We start from the raw sequence: 18,435 nt of genomic DNA on the forward strand, positions 1-18,435 counted from the left end.
CCAATGCCGGCGCTGGGTGACTGCTATCTAGGCCCCATCCTCCCATCAACCCTGCCCGCGCGTCTGGTGCTCCGCACCTATGGACAAATGGAGACGTCGAGGCATCCGGAAGTTTCGTAAAACCCTTGGCCTCCAGACCCCTTCTCGGCCCCCCGCGCACCTCGCCCTCTCTCCATCCTCACTCGGGATCCAACGGGCCCAGGCGGCCAGGCAGTCCTTGCCTCAGCGGGCGGGCCCTGCCAGCAGCCAAGGTCAGACCCCGCCCCCCGGCTCGCTCCCCATGGTCACGCCCCTTCCCACCCGGGCGGGGCTTGCGGGGCGCGCGCGCGCGGCCGAGGCGTGGGGAGCGCTCTCATTGGGCCGTGCCAAGCACGTGACCTGACGCCCCGGCCCGCGCGCCCGGAGCCGGGGCCGCGCCTGCGCGCGCCGGCCCCGCGTGCACGCGCGCGCGCCCCTCCCTCCGCCCGTCGAGCCGGCGCCGGGACCGCCAGGTCAGTCTCCTCGGCGCGCGCTCGGGCGGGGGCGCGCGGCGCGGGCGCGTGGGGCCGTGGGCGCGCAGGCGGAGGGCGGCCGCCTCCTGCGCCGGGCGCGTCCTGGGGCCCCTCGGCCTGGCCTGGCGGCTGCTGCGGCGGGAACACGGGCCTGGGCGCGGCCACGTGCAGGGGCTCCCGGGGAGCCCCCGGCCTGGCTGGAAGCGCTGACCCCACTCTCGTCTCTGGGGGGCGGGTGACCCCTGTTCTGAGTTCATCCTCCCCGAAGTTCCGGCCCAGGATCTGGTTCTGCCCCACTCTCTGCCCAGTTTCTTCATCTGCATAGTCTGGGGGCACTTGGTCTCTAACGCTCTTGTCACCAGAACCCCATGGGCCTCCCTGTCCTCGGGTAGGACCGGGATGGCAGCGGATGTCGCGGGAGGCTGAGCTCCGGGGCCCGATACCCGGTCTGCGGCCCCGCTCAGACCCTTTAGGGGGCTGGTAGCCTGGCGGCGCCTCCCTCTCCTGGCGGCGGTCCAGCTGCAGAACCAGGTCGGCCGCCTTATCCCAGGTGCCACAGGGATTAAACAGGTGGCTCTCCACGTGGCCCCTGGGCTCTGCTGGACAGCTGGCGGTTGGGATGGGTGGCACACGCTCAACTTCAAGCCGTCAGAGCGCTTCCGCTGTGTGGTCCGGTGACCTCTGCGGCTGGCGCCTGGCGACTGAGGTGAGGCTGCCCATCTGGGCCGTGCTAGCAGGTCCGAAGGCGGCGTGGGGTCCAGACCAGCAGGTCACAGCCCACATGGGCACCCCGACCCTGGCGGTTAGGCATACGCTGCACCTCCTGCCCTGGCCCAAGCGCTCTGTGGGTTCTGGGCGTCAGCGTGGGTTGTGGGCTCCAGGGGGTCCGGCACCTGCGCAGCAGCATGGGGGTGCAGACCAGACGGGGTCAACGGAGGGTGCGTGCGGTCTTGCCCAGAGGCCTCTTCAAAGCTCTGTGCTTGCCCCACCCTTCACTGACCTCAAACCCTCCTGTGAGGGAGGTTCTTCATCCCATTTCTCAGATGAGGAGGCTGAGGCCCACCGAGGTGGAGTCGGGCCCACCTCACCCATAGATCTAAACGGAGCCTTGGTTTTCCCATCTGTGAAGTGGGTGCCGTGTGGCTCACCCTGCGGGCTGCCGTGAGGAGTAAATGGGAGAGGCCCTGAGCCCGGGGCCTAACCTGAGGCAGGCACGGGGGTCTCTCCGCTGCTCCCCAGGCCACCCCTGCTGCAGCTCTTCAGGGACGGAGGCTGCCCTGACCACGTGGCGGTCCCAGGCTGCTCCTCAAAGGCCCCTGTGAGGAGCTGGTCAGCCCTCAGCGCTCCCCACGGCATCTGCCAAGCGCTTCCCCTGTGCCGGGCCCCCTGCTGGAATCAGAGGCGGGTGATGGGGTCGTGGGGGGTTGGGCGGGTCGTGGGCCTCCCCCTTGCCCCAGGTGGCCAGTGTGGTGGGAGAAGATGCGGGTGGTGGTCAGGTGGGACCTCCAGGCCGTCTCCTAGCCTTACTGGCTCCTCCTTGCCCTTGCTCTCCTCCAGGACACCTTCGCTGACCGCCAGGATGAGGCTGGGGCCCCAGCTAGTCACCCCTGTCTCCCCAGTGCCAGCTTAGGCCCTGGCGGGGGGGGGGGGGGGGCGGCGGCCGATGTCATCCGCAGCGTGGGCATGGTGGACAGCAGGAAAGCCGGGTGGGCGGGCCCCTTTCTTAGACAAGCGGATGGTTTGGAAGGCGAGGGGGTCCTGGAGGTGCCACGGGTGGGGGGGGCCTCAGGATGACCTCAGGGCGCCGGGCGGGGTGTGCTGGGAAGTGCTCATCAAAGCGCTGCCTTGAAGCATTAGCCAGCTTGACTTCGTGCCCTTGTTGGGAAGAGGAGGACACTGTCGGCCCCGAGCTGGTGTGAGCCCACCCTGCCCCCCACTGGGGTGGGTGGGGGTCCGCAGACACACAGCGTCTGTGCTAGCGATCTTCCTGGGGGCTCACATCCAGATGGGGCCCCTGCTGCCTCGCCGGCTGGCAGACCCTAGCAAAAGAGGGGGGCAAGTAGACAGGGCACTGGCCTCTCCAGGCAGCATTTGGCTGGAGCTGGCAGGGCTGTGGTGGCCAGGGACCAGTGGGCATGTCCCCCAAGACCTTGCCCTGCCTTTGTGACCCAGAGGCTCCAAACCTCACGGTAGGCTGTAAGCAGGTGATGCGCTGGGGTTTCTCACCTCTGGCCGGCCCTGCCCTGTGCCCTCCGTCCGGGACGGCCTCCCCACCAGCTGCCTGGCTGTCCCACCTCCACCCGGCCCCCCTCGCCGTCGCCCGCTCTGTTTAGTCCCTGGCACCCCTTGCCGCCCCCGGGGCCTTTCCTCAGTCAGGAAGGTCTGGCGAGATTTCGAGTTTCTCGCCAGATACCTAATGCCTCACCCCTCAGTTTCTGCGCCTATAAAATGGGAACAGTGAGGTGTGAGGTCAGTCACATGGGCGGACGCCGCCCTGGTGCTCAGAAGGTGTGCAGAAAACGCAACTTCCCTCCTTCCAGCCTGGGCCGTCACCGTGGCGCCGTGGCTCCTTGTTGGGGGCAGGGAGGGTTCCTAGCATGTGGGCGGTGGTCCTCAGTGGGGCCGGCACCTCCCGGGTCGTAAGGTGGTTTGGAATCTGGCTCCAAGCAGCCAGTCAGGCATTCCTTTCTCACTGTGCCAGCAAACTTGAGAGCCTACTGTGTGCCAGGCCCTGGGGAGCTGTGCTGGGACTGCCCTAGGGCCAGCAGTGAGTCGGGAGGAGGGAGACGCACCAAGAGCTCGCACACACCCCAGGTGCAGATCACTTCTGGTGACGAACGCGCTGGGGAGAAATGGGATAGGGTTGGGGGCTAGCAGGTGGCGGGGAGGGTGGCCCCAGGCAGGGCTGGCGTGGCTGTGCCGGGCCTCGTCATATCCTTCCTCGCTTGGGACGGCGATGCAGTGTAGCCGATGGGGCTGTGGGTGCTGCCGGACGTGTGTCCAGGAGCTACTCTGCCAGGTACCGAGGGCGGGGCTTGGAACAGAGGCGGCCCTGCTCGTGCGGCCCCTGCCCTCAGCGTCGGGTGTTCAGGTGGGTGGGGGGGAGGGCCGCGGGGCCCGCTGGGGGCCCACGGCTCAGCCTCTCCACCTGCTGTTTTCCCGACCAGGAAGCTGGGCCCGGGGGGACTCCGAAGGCCAGAGGAGTGAGCACAGGTTCCTTTGTGCAGAACGTGGCTCTGTCCACGTCCCCACGGACCAGAGTGTCTTCCTCCACCGCCACTCTGGGAGGCAGGCGTAATAGCCCAGCTTATAGGTGGGGAAACCGAGGCTCAGAGAAGGCAGTTGCCGGGGCGTGCTGGGTGCCTGCTGTGTGCCAGGACCCCGTCCTGATCTACACCCGTGGCTATGGGAAGCAGTGTCCCCCTGTCCTATAGCAAAAGGCCGAGGCTCAGCAAGGCTCCTCGCTTTCTGAGGTCACGTGGCCTTCAGGTGGCGGTGGCTGAAGGAGGGAGGCCCCTCTGTCTGACCCTGCGTCTAGCCTGGTGACCCCAGACCCTCGGTGGGCTGGGAGGTGTTCCTGTGGGTGGGCTGGAGGGCCGGCCCAGGTCAGGGTTGGTGGGCGGTGCCCGGCCAGGCCCAGCTCCCGCGCAGTGACCTCTCTGCTACCTGGCTGTCCTGCCCTGGCCTGGGGCCCATCCCCGCCTCTGCCCAGGCCTCAGCCGGCCGCCCAGGAAACGGGAAGGCGAGAAGCTGAGTGCACGTCTCGAGCCAGGCCGGTGTGGTGGGTCCTCTTGGCTATGGGGGCTCAGTGGGCACGGAGGCGGCTGGAGCCTCTCCTCTCTGAGGCCACCGTCCGTGGGGACGGCTGGAGTTGCTCTGCAGCTTATCAGCCATCAGCGCTGTGCCCTCACGCTCGTCCTGCAGCCGTGGGTTCTCGGGCCTCCAGAGACACTGACCCCTCTGCGTCCTAGGCCTCCCGGCTGCCACCGGCACTGTGCTCCTCCCGTGTGCCCAGCCCGAGCTCGGCTGTGTCCTACGTGGGATGAACTCAGTGTGCAGGACCCTGGAGACTCTTGCAGGCCAGCGGGGAGGAGGGCCCTGTGTCCTGTGCTCAGGACCTGTCTGCTGGTGAGGGGCCGCGCCTGGAAGGTGGCTTCAAGGTCTCGCTCTCCTGCTGGGTGACCCTGGGGGTGGGCGTCATTGCCAGAGTCTGTTCTCGACCAGCAAATGAGGGTTGGACCAGATCAGTGAAGGGGCGGAGCAGAGCCTGCAGGGGTGTGGCTTCCCTGAGGTATGGTCCTAGAAGGGGGAGCCTCAGGGGGACGGCTCCAACTGTAGGGAGTCTGGGGGGCTTGGGCGCACGGCTGGGGGCCGATGTGCTGGACCGGGGCTCCGAGCCAAGGATAGAGGGTCTCCCAGCCTCCAGGCGTGGCTGCCAGGGCACAGACGAGGACAGGTCATTGGCTGCATGGCTCTGGGCCAACTCTTCTCCTTTGGGGTCTCGGTTTCCCCCTCTGCAGACGGGGGGCTCTGACCTGCCGTCTCCAGCTCCTCTGTCCCCACAGCCCCCCCCTGGGAGCTGCAGTCGCTCATTCCCACGGCCTCCCCGGTCACAGAGACCCCGAAGCCAGGGCCGGCCCGGTCAGTGGGGGCGGGCGGACAGGCAGGCAGCCCTGCCCCGTCCACTTCCCATGGGACTGGTGCTCCAGCCACTCTCCTGGCCCTGGGGCCCCTCTTGTGACTCAGGCTTCCTGGAACAGGCGCGGGAGCGCACGGAGGATTCCCCGCCACCCCACCCGGGGCTCCCGCCTGCCGGCCCGCCTGTCCTGTCACCGCCCCCGTGGCTGTACGCGGTGGGTTCCACCTGGTCTACGTTCCTCCCTCCCCCAGAGGGTGCTCCTTTCTGCTGGCGCCCCTCCCCCCTCCCCTGCTGGTGTGGGCCCCCCCTCACTCTCCTGCCTGGACCGGGGCCTGGGAATTGCCATGTGGGATTCAAGGGGTGCCTGGGGTTCCCCACAGTAACCTCACTGTCCCTTCCGCATGGCCCTCGGGAGCCCAGAGCCATGGTCCCGGCTCTGCCAGGTCTCTCTGGGTCACCCTGGGCCTGCCCCTGTGCTTCCTGGGCCTCAGTTTTCTTGTCTGGAGAATGGGGACGCACCATGGACCTCGCGGCAGACTGGGTGGGAGGTCAGGCCAGAGACGGCAGCCTCGGTGGTGAAGCTTCGGCCGGCGGGCCAGGCTGCTGCCTCCAGCCCTGTGTCTGCTCCGTGTCACCAGGCTCTCGTCTACCCTCGCCGGGGGCCCGTGACCTCGGGAGGTGAAGCCCAGGTGACTTGGCTTCTTTATGTGTCCTGTGGTGCTCTTGGGCCTGGGGGGGCAGAGGCGGCATCTACTGCCCCAGGGGCTCATGTTGCTGGGGGGGGGGGCAGGAGGGCGGCTCTCAAACGGGGCTCTCGTAGGTCATTACGGTTTAATCCAGATTTAGTGGTGGTTCTTAGAAAACTTCAAACAGCCCAGGCAATTATAACCGCTGTGGGCGCTGGGTGTGCTGGCTTCCCGGGAACAGGCTGCCCGCACGGATTCCGCATTTCACTGGAAATTTCCCTTACTGTCGACCGTGGATCTCTCCGGAGGCAGCCGTAGACCCCGGCCCCTGGGTCTGGACGGACCCCTGTTGATTGATCAGTACCCGCCCCATGATCTCAATCTTGGCTGCTGGGTAGTCGGATGGGCAGCGCAGCTTACTGGCTTGGCCCGGCCTCTGCCTCCCCGTGCCTCTCAAGGGGCCGCCAGGCCTGCACTGGCCCCTGCTGGGTTGGCCCCTGCTGGGAGGCAGAGAGAGGTGGTGCGGAGAGGGAGAGACCAGGGGTGGGCAAGACCCCTAGGAGATGGCAGTCTCTTTCCCAGAGTGTGTGGCCCTCAGACTTTGAGGAAGTCAGGGCGGCCTTCTGGGAGGAGGAGGCGCCTGGCCTGGGCTTGAGGGTTGTGGGCACCACAGTAGAGGGAGGGGCTCCTGAGGCTTAGGGCCCGAGTTAACAGTGTCACTGCGGCAGCTCCTGGGTCAGCCCGCTCGGGGCGGTGGGTCGGGGAACGGGCAGGGATGGAAGGCAGGTGCGTCGTGCCCAGCGCTCCGTCGGCCGGGCTTGTGTGGTCCTCGCCGAGTGGCCTGGAGCCAGGACTGTCGGCCCCTCCTTTACAGGTGTGCGTGGGGAGGGGGGAGCGGACCCCATCGCAGCATAGCCACCAGCCCGTCCTGCCTGGCACGCCCTCCCCTCTCTGGCCTCAGTTTTCCCCGTCTCTGGAGTGGGGCTGAATGACCTGCCCCAGCCGTGGTGGGGGGGAGCCTGATAAAGAAAGGGCATCCGGTGAGCAGAGAGGAGGTCCTGCTTCTGGCCTTTGGCCTGACTCGTCCGTCTGTGCCTCAGCTTCCCCCTCTGTAAATGGGGGCGGGAAGCCCTTTTGTGGGGATGTCGGGAAGCAAAAGAGGGGCAGTGGGTGCGGGCAGCCTGAGCCGCGTAGCGGGTGCCCCGCCGATGGGTGATGCGGATCCCCCACCGGCTCTTCCGTGACCTCGGCGACTGGGACGTTCCCACGGCCGGGCAGCCACAGGAAGCCATCTGGAGGCCTTGTTTACCCTCCCCCGGCCGCCCTGGCAGGAAGTCACCGGAAGGGCTGTCCCGAGGGGCCTCCAGGCCTGTGAGGACAGCCGGTGGCCGGGGGTCCCCAGCGGGGCACAGAGGACTGACGGGGCGGAGCTGGGTGCTCCGGGGCCCCCTGTGGCGCGCGGGCTGGAGTGTGGATGGAGATGTTCATCGAGTGTGTGCATCTGTACGTCTAGCCCGGTGGCTACCCCTTCCCCGGCGTGGCTGTGGCCCGTGAAGTCACAGCCTCAGCCCCGGGTGGCCTGCGTGATCGTCCGGGAGGGGTGGGGTCCAGGGAGCTGGAGGAGGGGCCCCTAATGCAGGGGGCAGGGGCCAGAGGGCGAGCCCTCGAGGCAGCTGAGGGTCCGGGAGGAGGTGTGTAGGGGAAGGGGGCCGGGAGACGGTGCAGGTGGAGGCTGTGGCCTCCGACGGGGCTGCTGAGGGCGAGGGCGTTGGGGTGACGTAGAGAGGTAGGCGGGGCCTGGGGGCACGGATAGTGACGAGGGGTGGTCGTGGCCCCGAGACCCTCGTCCCTCCACCCCCCTCCCCTCCACCACCCTCAGCTCAGCCTGCAGCAGGGTCAGGGCCTGGGCCTCTGCCCCTCGGGACGTGCCCAGCTGCCCTGGCATTTGCAGCCCCGATGCCCACCGACCGGCCTGAGCGTGGCTGGCTGGGCCCGGGGACAGTTCCCACGGACGCTGCCAGCTGGGCTCGCCCGACCCGAGGAAGGACGCTGACCCCAGCAGGGCCTTGGCTGCTTTGTGCCTGCCCGGCCTCCCGCCTTCAGAAGGAGCCTGGTGGGCCCGGGGGTCAGACGGCCCTGCCTGGCCAGCCGTGGGGAGCCAAGGAGCACCCCCGCCTGGCTTCTTCCTGTCCTCCCTCCACTTTCTCCTCCCCTCCCTCCGAGTTCTCACTGCTTTCCCTGCCCTGTCCCCGCCTCCCCCACTTTGGAAGGCTCTGTCACAGGGTCCTTATGGGCAGAGCCCTCCCCGAGAGTGTGCTGGGGTTTTGGGGGCAGGGTGAGTGTCTCCCCCACCCTTCCCGTGCGGAAGCGAGCGTGAGAACCAGGGTTTTGGGCGGGATCCGGGACCGGGGAGCACGCTGCTGGGGGGGTGTGTCCACCAGCCAGTCCTGGGTGAGACTGGATGTTCCAGAGGCGTCCCTGGGCTGAGGACGGGCAGCCGTGGGCCTGTCCCAGGAGGGTCACTGGCTGCTGCCGAGTGCCCGCTGCGTGCCAGGCCGACTCGTCCGTAACCCGGCACACAGCTGCCCCTCAGGTGTGGGTACCCCGTTTGCAGAGCCTGGGCCGACCCCAGGTCTGAGCGGCGGTGGCCTTGCCCCCTGCCTTGTCACGAGACACCAAGACCTCAGGACGGGAAGGGAGGAAGGGTGCAGTCTGTAAAAGATGGTTGCTGCGTGCGTGAGCAGGTGTGAGGGAGGCGATGTCTGGTTCCCTGGGCCTCCTTGAGAGGCTGAGATGGTGGCAGAAGCCTGGAGGGGCGCCGGGGGCCCTGGGCCAGGAGTCCAGAGCCTGGGGAGGCTGGCCTCGGGACAGTGGCTAGCCTCAGCTCCCCAGTCTGCTTTCTCCTGGGTGCAGCGCGCTCTGTAGATGGTGCGGGACAAGGCGGGGCCCTCCACCCGCCTCCGCTGCGGCGAGGGGTCTGTGTGGCGGCTGGATGGAGGAGAGGAGATTCTCAGTGTGTTGGGGGGTCCGGTTGGGCAGCGGCTCCTTGGCAGCTGAGAGCCCCCTTCCTCTCTTGCTGTTGCTGGGGCCGTGACTGGTGGGCTCCCCGCCCCCGGGGTCACCGCCTGGTCGCTGTGGCCAACTTTACTGTCATGCCGGGGATCGGGCTCTTCTCCCCATGAGTGCCCCTGGACCCAGAGCCCAGCCATGGCATCTGCTAGGTGCTCCTAAGGGTCCATGAGCTGGTGAGTGGGCCTCCAAGGAGGGGGGTTTGGACAGATGGAACCAGGGAGGAGTCCTAGGTAGCTGGCAAAGGCCTGGAGAGACAGCATGGGGTGGTGTGGGGGCAGAGAGTGCTCCCGGCACGGGGCACAGTGAGGGCAAAGGGCCGGAAGCAGGACCACGCACGGAGGCAGTGTGTCTCCAGAAGGGCAGGAAGGCAGGTGGGGCTGGAGCGGAGGGGGAGGAGAGTGGGGGAGGGCAGCCCAGCGGAAGGGCCTTCAGGGCGGGGAGGCTTGGGTTTTTCCTTCTGAGTGGTGTGCGTGCCACTGAGGGCTTTGGCCCTGGAGGACGGGGTCAGCCTGGGTGCTGCCAGGTAGGGAGGAGGGGGTGGGGCGGGTGTACCCAGGACGCCAGGTAGGGGGTGGGGGGTGGGGCGGGCGTACCCAGGACGCCAGGTAGGGGGTGGGGGGTGGGGCAGGGGTACCCAGGACGCCCGGTAGGGGGTGGGGGGTGGGGCGGGGGTACCCACGACGCCAGGGTGGGGACTAGCTCTGGGCACACACTCCCCAAACTCTCAGTGACCTCAGGTGGCCCGGGCACTGCTGTCTCACCTGTCACCATCCATGGGGACTCTCCTGCCCCACATTGGGGATTCTGGGGACTTTCTTTTTCCTCACCCGGTGCTTGATTCTGTGACACACCTCGATCTGGGCTTGCAGAGACCTGCCCGTGCCCTGCAGCGATTCTGAGAACCGGGGTCCCCCGAGCCTGCCTTCCCCGGGGAGCAGTTCCCTGCGGTCTCCCCTGAAGCCTGGCTCACCTTTCTGCCCCCTGCCTTTTCCTGCCTCCTGGCCTTTACTCAAGCTGTGCCCGGACACCCCGCCCTTTGCCCTTCTCAGGGGGATCTCTTGAGACAAAAGAGATCAGCGTGTCCTTCCGTGTCCCGCAGGCCACCTGGTCCGGTTCTCCAGGGATGTCTGCACCTGCTGCTGGTGCCCGCATGTGGCCTGGACTCTGGGCAGTCACAGGTGCACGTGCAGATTTGTGTCTGACAGAGAAGGTGGCCCCTGTGGTGTCACCCCTTACAGCATCACCCGTCTTGCTCTCCTGCCCTCTTCCGGTGCTCCGTCACCACGGGCTGGGAGCACTCGGGGCCCTGGACCCTCCTCGGAACCGGCTTTGCCCCCTGCCGGCTCCCTGGCAAACGAATGAATCCTTGACCTGTGCTCACTCTATGTGTGCTGGTTGTGTTTGGAACTTCTAAAGTTGCTTTGACAACTGTCCTTTTTATTTTATTTGTTTTAAAGAGTATTTATTTTTGAAGGAGAGACAGGGCGTGCAAGCAGACAGGGGAGGGGCAGAGAGAGAGAGAGAGATAGAATCCCAAGCAGGCTCCGTGCTGTCAGAGCATGGAACCCGACTTGGGGCTCAACCTCACGAGCCGTGAGATCGTGACCTGAGCTGAAATCATGAGTCGGAGGCTCGACTGAGTGAGCCACCCAGGCGCCCCTCTTTCCCATCCTTGAATGCCAGCCCTGCCCGGCCTGGGACCCTGGAGGCCCCCCGCTTACCTGCCCGGCTGCCGGGACCTCCGTCCCTCCCTGGCCTGCCCGGTGCCCTCGGCAGCCTGGTGCACCCGAGGGGCCCGGGGAAGGGGCTGACCAGGTGCTCCCACCCCGTGTGGCGACGCCCACACTCCTGCTCCAGTGTGGGATCTCGGAAGAACGGACGCCTGTGGGTGTTTGTCGACCGGCCCCCGGGTCGTGTCCCGCACCGCTCCTGCTGTGCGCCGTCCCTGCGGGCGAAATGAGAACAGAACTGGAGGTGACCCGGGCGCCCGTCCGCTGAGCACAGAAAAGCAGAGCGCGGTCTCCACATGGCGTAGAGATTCTCAGCCGCGAAGAGGGTGAAGTCCTGACCCGATGACAGCACGCACGCCCCTAGAAAGCATCGTGCTGAGCGAACGGGGCCAGAGGCCGGAGGCCACGTGGTGTCTGATGCCGCTTATGTGAAACGTGCGCCCGGGCAAATCCGCGGGCGTGCGATCCCGGGCACCGGACTGGCTGCCAGGGGCGGGTGGCAGGAGATTGGGGCCGGGCTGCGACGGGTGTGGGGCCGCCTGTTGGGGTGACGGAAATGCCCTGGAGTCAGGCGGCCGTGGTGGCTACGCAGCACCGTGGAGATATTAGAAAACGCCGAGTAGACAAATAGCGAAACGGCACGTGTCGCGTTCCGTGAATTTTATCTCGGGAAACAAATGTAACCAGCTCCCTGCCCCGCAGAGTCTGGCCTGAGCGGGTTCTCAGCTAAAGTCTGCAAAATAGGATTAGCCTGGCTCGGCCCCAGGGCGGCCAGCGCGCAGGGACTTCATTAGCGCTTGGAGGGGAGAGTGGCGACGGGACGCCCGCGGGTGCTGGGCCGTGGCGGGGCTCAACGAGTTTGGGGAAGCAGGGTCGAGCCGCCCTCCTCCTGCCTGAGCACGGTGCCCGGCATCGGTGAGTCTGGCTGAGAGCGCGAAGTAGGCGGCTCGCGGACAGGTCTGTGTCGTCGTGCGGTCTCCTGCCCTCCCTCCTCCGTCTCCTACCGCTGCGGGTCCGCAAAACCCTGGGCGGCCGTGCACAGGGGGGTGGGGCTGCGGGGCCAGCCGGCCCAGCACCTCGGGCCCGTGCCCTGTACGGGGGCTCACAGAGCTGCTGAGGGGTCAGGCGAAGCCAAGTGGTCACGGGCTTTGTCACCTCGGAAGTCCGTCCCTTGCCCCCTTCTGTCCCTGTACGCTTGGCTGGGTCCAGCGAGGAGGGGGCTGCCGTGCCTGTTCACTCAGCCGCCTCTGGGCACTCCCGCCTGATGTGAAGAAGGGGCAGCCCTGGGGAAAGCAGGGGGCGGCGGTGGGGGGGGGGGGGGAGCCGGCAGTGCCATGCCAAGTACGGGTCTGCCTGCTGGCCTGGTGACGCGGCCCGACCTCCTGCTGCCCCTGGTGTGCCCACAGCGGTGCCCAGAGCTGCCCGAGGGAGCCAGGGCCTGGTGAGGACCCTGGGCCGGAAGTTGGATCAGCCTCTCATTCATTGCTGGGGGGGTGGTGCGGCTTCTGGCTCCCCGTGGGGGGCCCTCGAGGCCCCGGAGAAGAGGGGTTTCCCTTGGGTCGTTCTGCTGTGACGGTTCCCCACTGCGTCCTCTGGGAGCTGGACAGTGCAGGTGACCGGGTCCTGATGCCCAGCGCCCCGGGACGGGCCTCCTCTCTGGGAAGGCAGCTCGGATGGCGTGGGTGGGGCTGCAGGGGGTGGGGCGGGGGCGGCAGGGGCAGCGGTGGGGGCGGCATGGCTGAGTGCCTAGTGGGTGCCTGTAGGGTGCCTCCCCTCCCGTGGCCGGCACCTCCTCACTGCCCTCTCAGGCTGGGCATCCCTCCTTGCTGCCCTCACGGCGGCCGATGTCTGCAGCCAGGAGCCGATCCCGCCACCCTCAGGTCGCCACGCATGACCAACACGGGGACGCCGGGGCAGGAGACTGGGGGGTGGTGGCCGGTGTGGCCCGGCCCGGGCTCTGCCTCCGTCCCTGCGTGGTGGTCCCTCCACTGACAACCAGCCGGGCTAGAGATGGTCGAAGCCACATAAGATGAGCAGGAGGCAGGGAGGCCGGGCCAGGAGGCTCTCCTACCTTCGCGGCTGGGAGGCTGGAGCCTGGGCCTGGGCCGAGGTGGGGTTCTATGAGGTGCCCTCGCTGCTAGTGCGTGGTGTCAGAAACGTTCTGGAAGGGTGCCACTGGCTGCGCCCCTCCAAATCACCACGTCTCTAGAGGAATACGGGCTCCGGGACATTCTGCGGGGAAGAAGCCCTTGGTGTCCCCAGCATCGCCATCTTGAACGCGGGTTCTCCTGCGCGGCTCAAAATTCAAGGGATCCAGACGAGGCTGCTTGGAAGGGAGGTGTCCTTCCAGACCCCAGGAGGACAGCCATCTGCAGCTGCAGCGAACTCATTTTACAGATGATCAAATGAAGCACAGAGAGGTTGAGGGATGTGCTCAGGGTCACACAGCTTGCGATGGGGGAGCCAGGCTGGGAACCAGGCCAGACTCCCAAGCCGTTGACACTCTGGGAATAGTGGTCACAGCCTGAGCAAGAACATGGGCAGAACCTCACCTGGGTCGGGCTGATGGGAGGGAGCTGTCCCCTCCCCTGGGCCCCTGGAGGCCCTGCCTGGCCTGGGTGTGAGGGGGAGCTCCGCTTCAGAGTCTCACGGCCTCTCTGGGCCTCAGGTTCCCGGTGGTTGGATGGTCACTGGCACCCGCAAGGCCGTGGCCTGTAGAGGGTGGACGGAGGCTCGGGTTGGAAGCCGTGCGTGGCGGGCGTAGTGCTGGCGTCTCTGGGGTGTGGGCTGCACCGCGTGGGGTTCCAGCCGCTGAAGGGCAGGAAGCAGTGCCCCTCCTGCTGTTTCAGAGATGGGACACGGTTCTTTGTCCAGCCTGGGGCTTGGGGTGGCCGCAATGGCCTGGAAATGCCAATGGAGCCAACTGACATGCTAATGACGCCGGACGGGCTTCTGGAAAGGGAGAGAGGGCTCAGAGAGGGAAGGTGGTGGGTCAGGGGGGATCCGTGGGTCCCCCTGCTGTGTGTCCTGGGTGCAGCGGCCCGCCCCTCTCTGGTCCTTGGGGGGCGCCGGCGGGGGGTGGGGTGGCCCGTGTCTCACTGCCAGGCCGGCCCAGAAATAGCCGTGACCTTCCGCACCCAGCTTGGCAACGCCCGGGGCCGAGGGGCCTACGTGCGCCCGGCTGAGTCCTCACAGGGCGGTGGGGCCGGTTATTCTGGACGTGGCCTCCCGAGGCCAGGTCAGAGCTCTTTCCCGTGGCTCCCGAAGGCCCCTCTGACGCGCGTCAACCGGGGCCTTGGCCGGCAGCCCTGGCTACCTCCAAGATCTGGCGCCCCCTTCCTGCCCGCCTGACCCCCAGCGACCCCGGGTGCTGGGTGGGGGCAGGGCGGGGATCCCAGGGATGAAGCAGGCGCTGGGTGACGAGGCTTCCTGGAGCCCTGGCCTCAGTTGGAGGGCTGGGCCTCGGTTTCCCCATCGGGGGTGGTTTTAAGGAGAAAATACATAGAAAGTGTCCACCCAGGGCTGGCTCTGAATCCTGGCTCAGCCCCCTCGTAGTTGTGTGGCTTCAGGCAAGTCACTGACTGCGTGGCCAGCGTACTTATCCATAAAATGGGGCCTCAATGCACTTATCCGCAAAACGGGGTGATGGGTGCCTCCAGGACTGCTCTGAGGATGAACGTGGGCCAGGGCCCGTGCTGAGAGCGTCGGGTGAGGCTATGACATGGCAGAGTCCCTGGGCCTTCCCCATGTTGCCCTGGCGGATACTGGGCTTATCCCTGGGAGGTGCCAGGAGTGGCGATGGCCCGCGGACCTGGGTTCCAGCTGGGCCACAGTCTCCTCTTCTGTGACACGGGCCGAGTGTGATGGCTGCTTCTGGCCAGGCTGCTGTGTGCGGTGGTGAGAAATGGCCACCACACCGTGCTGCCCCGAGGTCCAGTCACGCCGGGTCACCACTGCAGACAGTGTCCTGCCACGGGCACACGGTGCTGGATGGGCACAGGGGATCGGCTGCTCTGTGGGCAGAGCCCCTCCCCTGCGGGTGCTGGGCTGGCGTCTGATCCTGCTTCCCAGTTGGGATTGGGGCGCACCGTCTGCCTGGTGCTGGCTGCATGCTGAGGGGCCCCTCCCCCGGTCTCCTCACCACCCTCGGGGGCCCTGTCCTCTCACCGTTGGTCCTGGGCCCGAGGGGAACCCAGCGCGGCTCCTCCGTGGAGAGGGGCCGGGGCCCATGGCCCTGCTTGATTCAGGCGGGCAGCCCCGGGCCCTGCCCTCCAGGCCGTGTGACAACTCCACGGGCACCCGGGGGGATGGCACCCAGAGGGTGGGCCCCTCAGGGGGCAGTTCTTGTTCCCCTACCTTGTGAAGGTCTGTTATTTCCACTTTGTGCTGATGACTCAAAAGGCCCAGAGAGGGGAGGAGGTGGGCCCAGGGGCACACAGCAGCCACAGGGAGGGATTCCTCAGTTGCCAGGGGTGTCTCAGCCTTCTACCAGCTGAGGACCCCCGGGGGACCTCCAGCTGATTCTGGCGGGTAGGGACTTGCCCAGCAGCCTCCTGTGTGAGGTCACATTGACCTTGAGGGCCACGACACCCACCCCAGTTCTCAGAGGACCCCAGCTCCCTTTTGCCTGTTGAGGGTCCTGTGTGTGTGTGTGGGGCACGGGAGGAGCTGGGGTCTACCTGGTGGACTGGGGAGGCCCTGAGCTCTCAGGACGGCAGGGTTGGGGACCTCCGCATTCCTGGCAGGGGCTTGACCTGGGGCCTGGAGGGTGCAGGGGCCTCTCAGGGGCCATTGGCTCCTAGTGGACCCATGAAGCGCCATGCCCCTCTGGGACGCCATGCCCGTTCTGGGCACCGGCCCTTGGGGACCTTGGGGACTTGGTGGCATGGTGCCGGGAGTCAGCGCCAGCCCAGGGGGAAGGCACTGGGGACTGTGGGTGCAGCTAGGGCGGGCTCTCCGAGCTTTTCCTCCTGTTAGAATCCTGAGGCTTAGGAATTCCCAAGCGGACACCCTGTGCTCCAGAACAGTGGGCCGTGGGCTGGCGGACAACCAGGCCTCTGGGACCGAGGGCAGGGGTGCTGGGGGCAGGGGGTGCAGCCGGGCCCGCACACACTGCTTCCCGCCACCCGGGGTCAGCCCGGCCTCGTGTGCCGATGCAGACGGCGGGGCCCCGGAGGGGGAGGCGGAGCCCGGAAATTTTGGAAACACGGATGAGTCCAGCCGTGTCCGTTCCAGGACAGGTGGGCTGGGACCTGGGGAGGGGCAGTGATGGCCCAGGGCCCACGGTGGGGGCTCCAGCCCTGTGAGTACAAAGGCGGGACACCGGGTCTCAGGAGGGTGGACCCCCTACCTCTGTGTGGAGGCCCCGGGCAGGGAGACCCTCGTGGTCTGACTTCCAGCCTGGGCAGAGTCCTCCGAGGCCCAGAGGAGGATGGAGCGTGGACCAGAGAGCATGGAGGGTGTGGAGGGCCACGGGGCGGGGGGGGGCCATAGTGGCACAGGGCAGGGGGGCCCCTCGTGGCACAAGTGAGTGTCCGCGTGGACAGAGCTGCCGCCGGGCTCTCGGTTACACTGGGCGGTGGGAGGCGAGTTCGAGCAGTCCTGTCCGCTGTCCTGTCCGCTTGGCGGGCCGCGTGGCCCGCTTGTGTGCACTGATCCTCGGGCTCGTACCCCACCTTGGGCAGGTCCGAAGGGGACCAGTCGTGGCCCTGCCCTCCGGGGGCCCAGAGTGCTGGGACCTGGCCTGAAGGACTGGTCCAGACAGAGGAGAGGGGCCGGGAGGTGGAGAAAGGGCTGTGGGTGCAGGGGAGGTTGGTGCAGTGAGGTTGGGAGAGGCCAGAGGGAGAAGGGCAGCCAGGTGGAGGGACAAAGGACGCAGGCCGGGTGTCGGGCGTGTGAGTCACAGCACCTGGCCGAGGCTGCAGGAGGCACAGTGAGGGGCAGTAGAGGCGGACGGGCTGGGAGGCTACGGGGGGCTTTGGGGCCTGGCCAAGGCCCTGGGGAACTTCGATGGGTCTGACCGAGCCTGGAGAGGGCCTCCATCTGGGGTGGGATGACTGCTGGGCAGGTGCCTGGTGGGAATCCGGGGGCACGTGGATGGGGGGATGCCCGGGCAGGGGGTGGTGATGGCTCTGGGCCATCGGGGTGGCCGGGGGTAGCAGCCCCTCCTACAGCCAGGAATTACCCCCACCGCTCACCTGGCAGGGAACAGGAGTTAGCCTGAGATGCCCCTCCCACCCCTATCCAGGGTCTGGGGAGAGGGGGCAGAGCCCTGGTGGGAGCAGGGACAAGTGACTCTGGCCGTCAGGGGCGGGGACAGCCCCTCCCCCTCTGGTGGGATTCCTGCTTCCTCAGTGGTCGTGCAGGGCCTCGAGGGGGGGCCAGGCCTGGGTGGGATGAGCTAACCCACCAGTTAGCCGGCTTCCTCACTTCCTCGTGGAGGAGACTAGGACAACAGGAAGAACTGAGCACTGAGCTCGCGGTGGGGGGGGGGGGGGTGCTCACAGGGGCTCTGGGTAAGCTGGGCAGCTTTCTGGAGCCCCAGAGCAATCTGGGGAGGGCACTGGGGGGCTGCTTAGGTTGGGGGCAGCCCGTAGAGGGCCAGGCCGTTTCTGTGTGGGGGTGTTGGGGTGGCAGGGGTACAGTGAGCACCCCGTCAGGCAAAGGAAGTGACCTGGAACCCCCTTCCCAGCCTGCAGCAGGCAGTGGGGGAGACAGGCCAGAGACCTGGGAAGCCCCAGGCTGTCCCTCTGACCCTTCACTCCGCCAGCTGCCCGGCCTGGGACTCTCCTCTCAGCTGGCTCTGCGCCCGCCCCTCCTGCCCCCTCCCTGCTCTGGCTGCCTTTGGATACAGGGCCCTGGGGACCGTCCCGCCTCCTGCAGGCCCCAGAGTCAGGCTCAGCGGGGGAGGGGGGTTCTCCTGCCCGTTTCCCGGGACCAGGGTGCTCGCCTCAACCTCAGACCCTCTTCCCAGCCCCACTCCCCTGCTGCCCGGCAGCCCCGGGAGGCGGGAGGAAGTATAGCAGGGGCCAAAGGCTGGGATCCTTCTGGGGCTGCCCCGGCCTGCCCCCGCCTCCCAACACAGTTTACCGGCCCATGATCTGGGGCCTTTGACGCGGGAGGGCGGGCAGCCAGGCGGGGATAAAGCTGGGCGGGGGCCCGGCGCCCCGGGACTCCAGGACCAGGAAGGCGGGTGAGTGTCCGTGCGCTCCCTGGCTCTGGGTCTCGTGGGGGTGGGAGGTGTGGAAGGTGGGGCTGGCGGGAGGCCCGGGTGTGGCTGCCCTTGGGACAGACCTCAGAGAGGGTGCGGGGTGGGGGGGGTCGGGTGGCCAGGGGTTCCCGGGCCTTTGCTTGCTCAGCTCGCCTGAGCCTCAGTGGTTTCCTCCATCAAATGGGGCGAGGGTGGCCCTGGTGATGGAACCTTCTCCTTCCAGACCGTGCCGGAATGGACGCTGTCCTTCCAAGCTCTTTGATAGTTCAGTGACCCCCGGCCAGTGGCACAGGGGAGGGTGGCCTACCCTCCTGGCCAGCTGCACTGTTGATGGGCGGTGGGGTCCAGCCTGGCTCCTCTGCCCGTGGGGTGGGGATATGCCGAGCCTCTCTGTGCCCGTGTCCTCTCTTGTTAGAGGTAGGGGCCACATCATTGGTGGTCATTTATTGTTAGCAGGGCAGTGAAAGGAGGTGCTGTGGGGCCGGCCCGCCGGGCCCTCCTGCCAGCAGGTGGGACCTGTGGTTGGTTCGGCCCTAACTGAGAGGCTGATCTGACCAGACCGTCTCCAGCAGGTGCGGACCTGCACGCCACGTTCTCCTTTGACCCT

The 18,435-nt window shown here is 67.3% G+C and overlaps 1 protein-coding gene across 2 annotated transcripts in view; it reads left to right on the forward strand.

Annotated features, from left to right (window-relative positions):
- Nucleotides 1-429: 429 nt before the first annotated feature.
- PTP4A3 (protein tyrosine phosphatase 4A3) overlaps nucleotides 430-18,435 on the forward strand; it is a 34,521-nt gene continuing 16,515 nt past the window's right edge. Inside the window, exon 1 of one of the 2 annotated variants that reach the window (XM_047842767.1) lies at nucleotides 430-491. The gene's annotated coding sequence lies outside the window, so the exon portion shown is untranslated. Of the gene's footprint in view, nucleotides 492-17,490; nucleotides 17,811-18,435 lie in introns of those variants that run through there. The other variant, XM_047842769.1, reaches the window with a different exon arrangement.

This window comes from Prionailurus viverrinus, chromosome F2, assembly GCF_022837055.1.
Source record: "Prionailurus viverrinus isolate Anna chromosome F2, UM_Priviv_1.0, whole genome shotgun sequence".
Taxonomy (NCBI): Eukaryota; Metazoa; Chordata; class Mammalia; order Carnivora; family Felidae; genus Prionailurus; species Prionailurus viverrinus.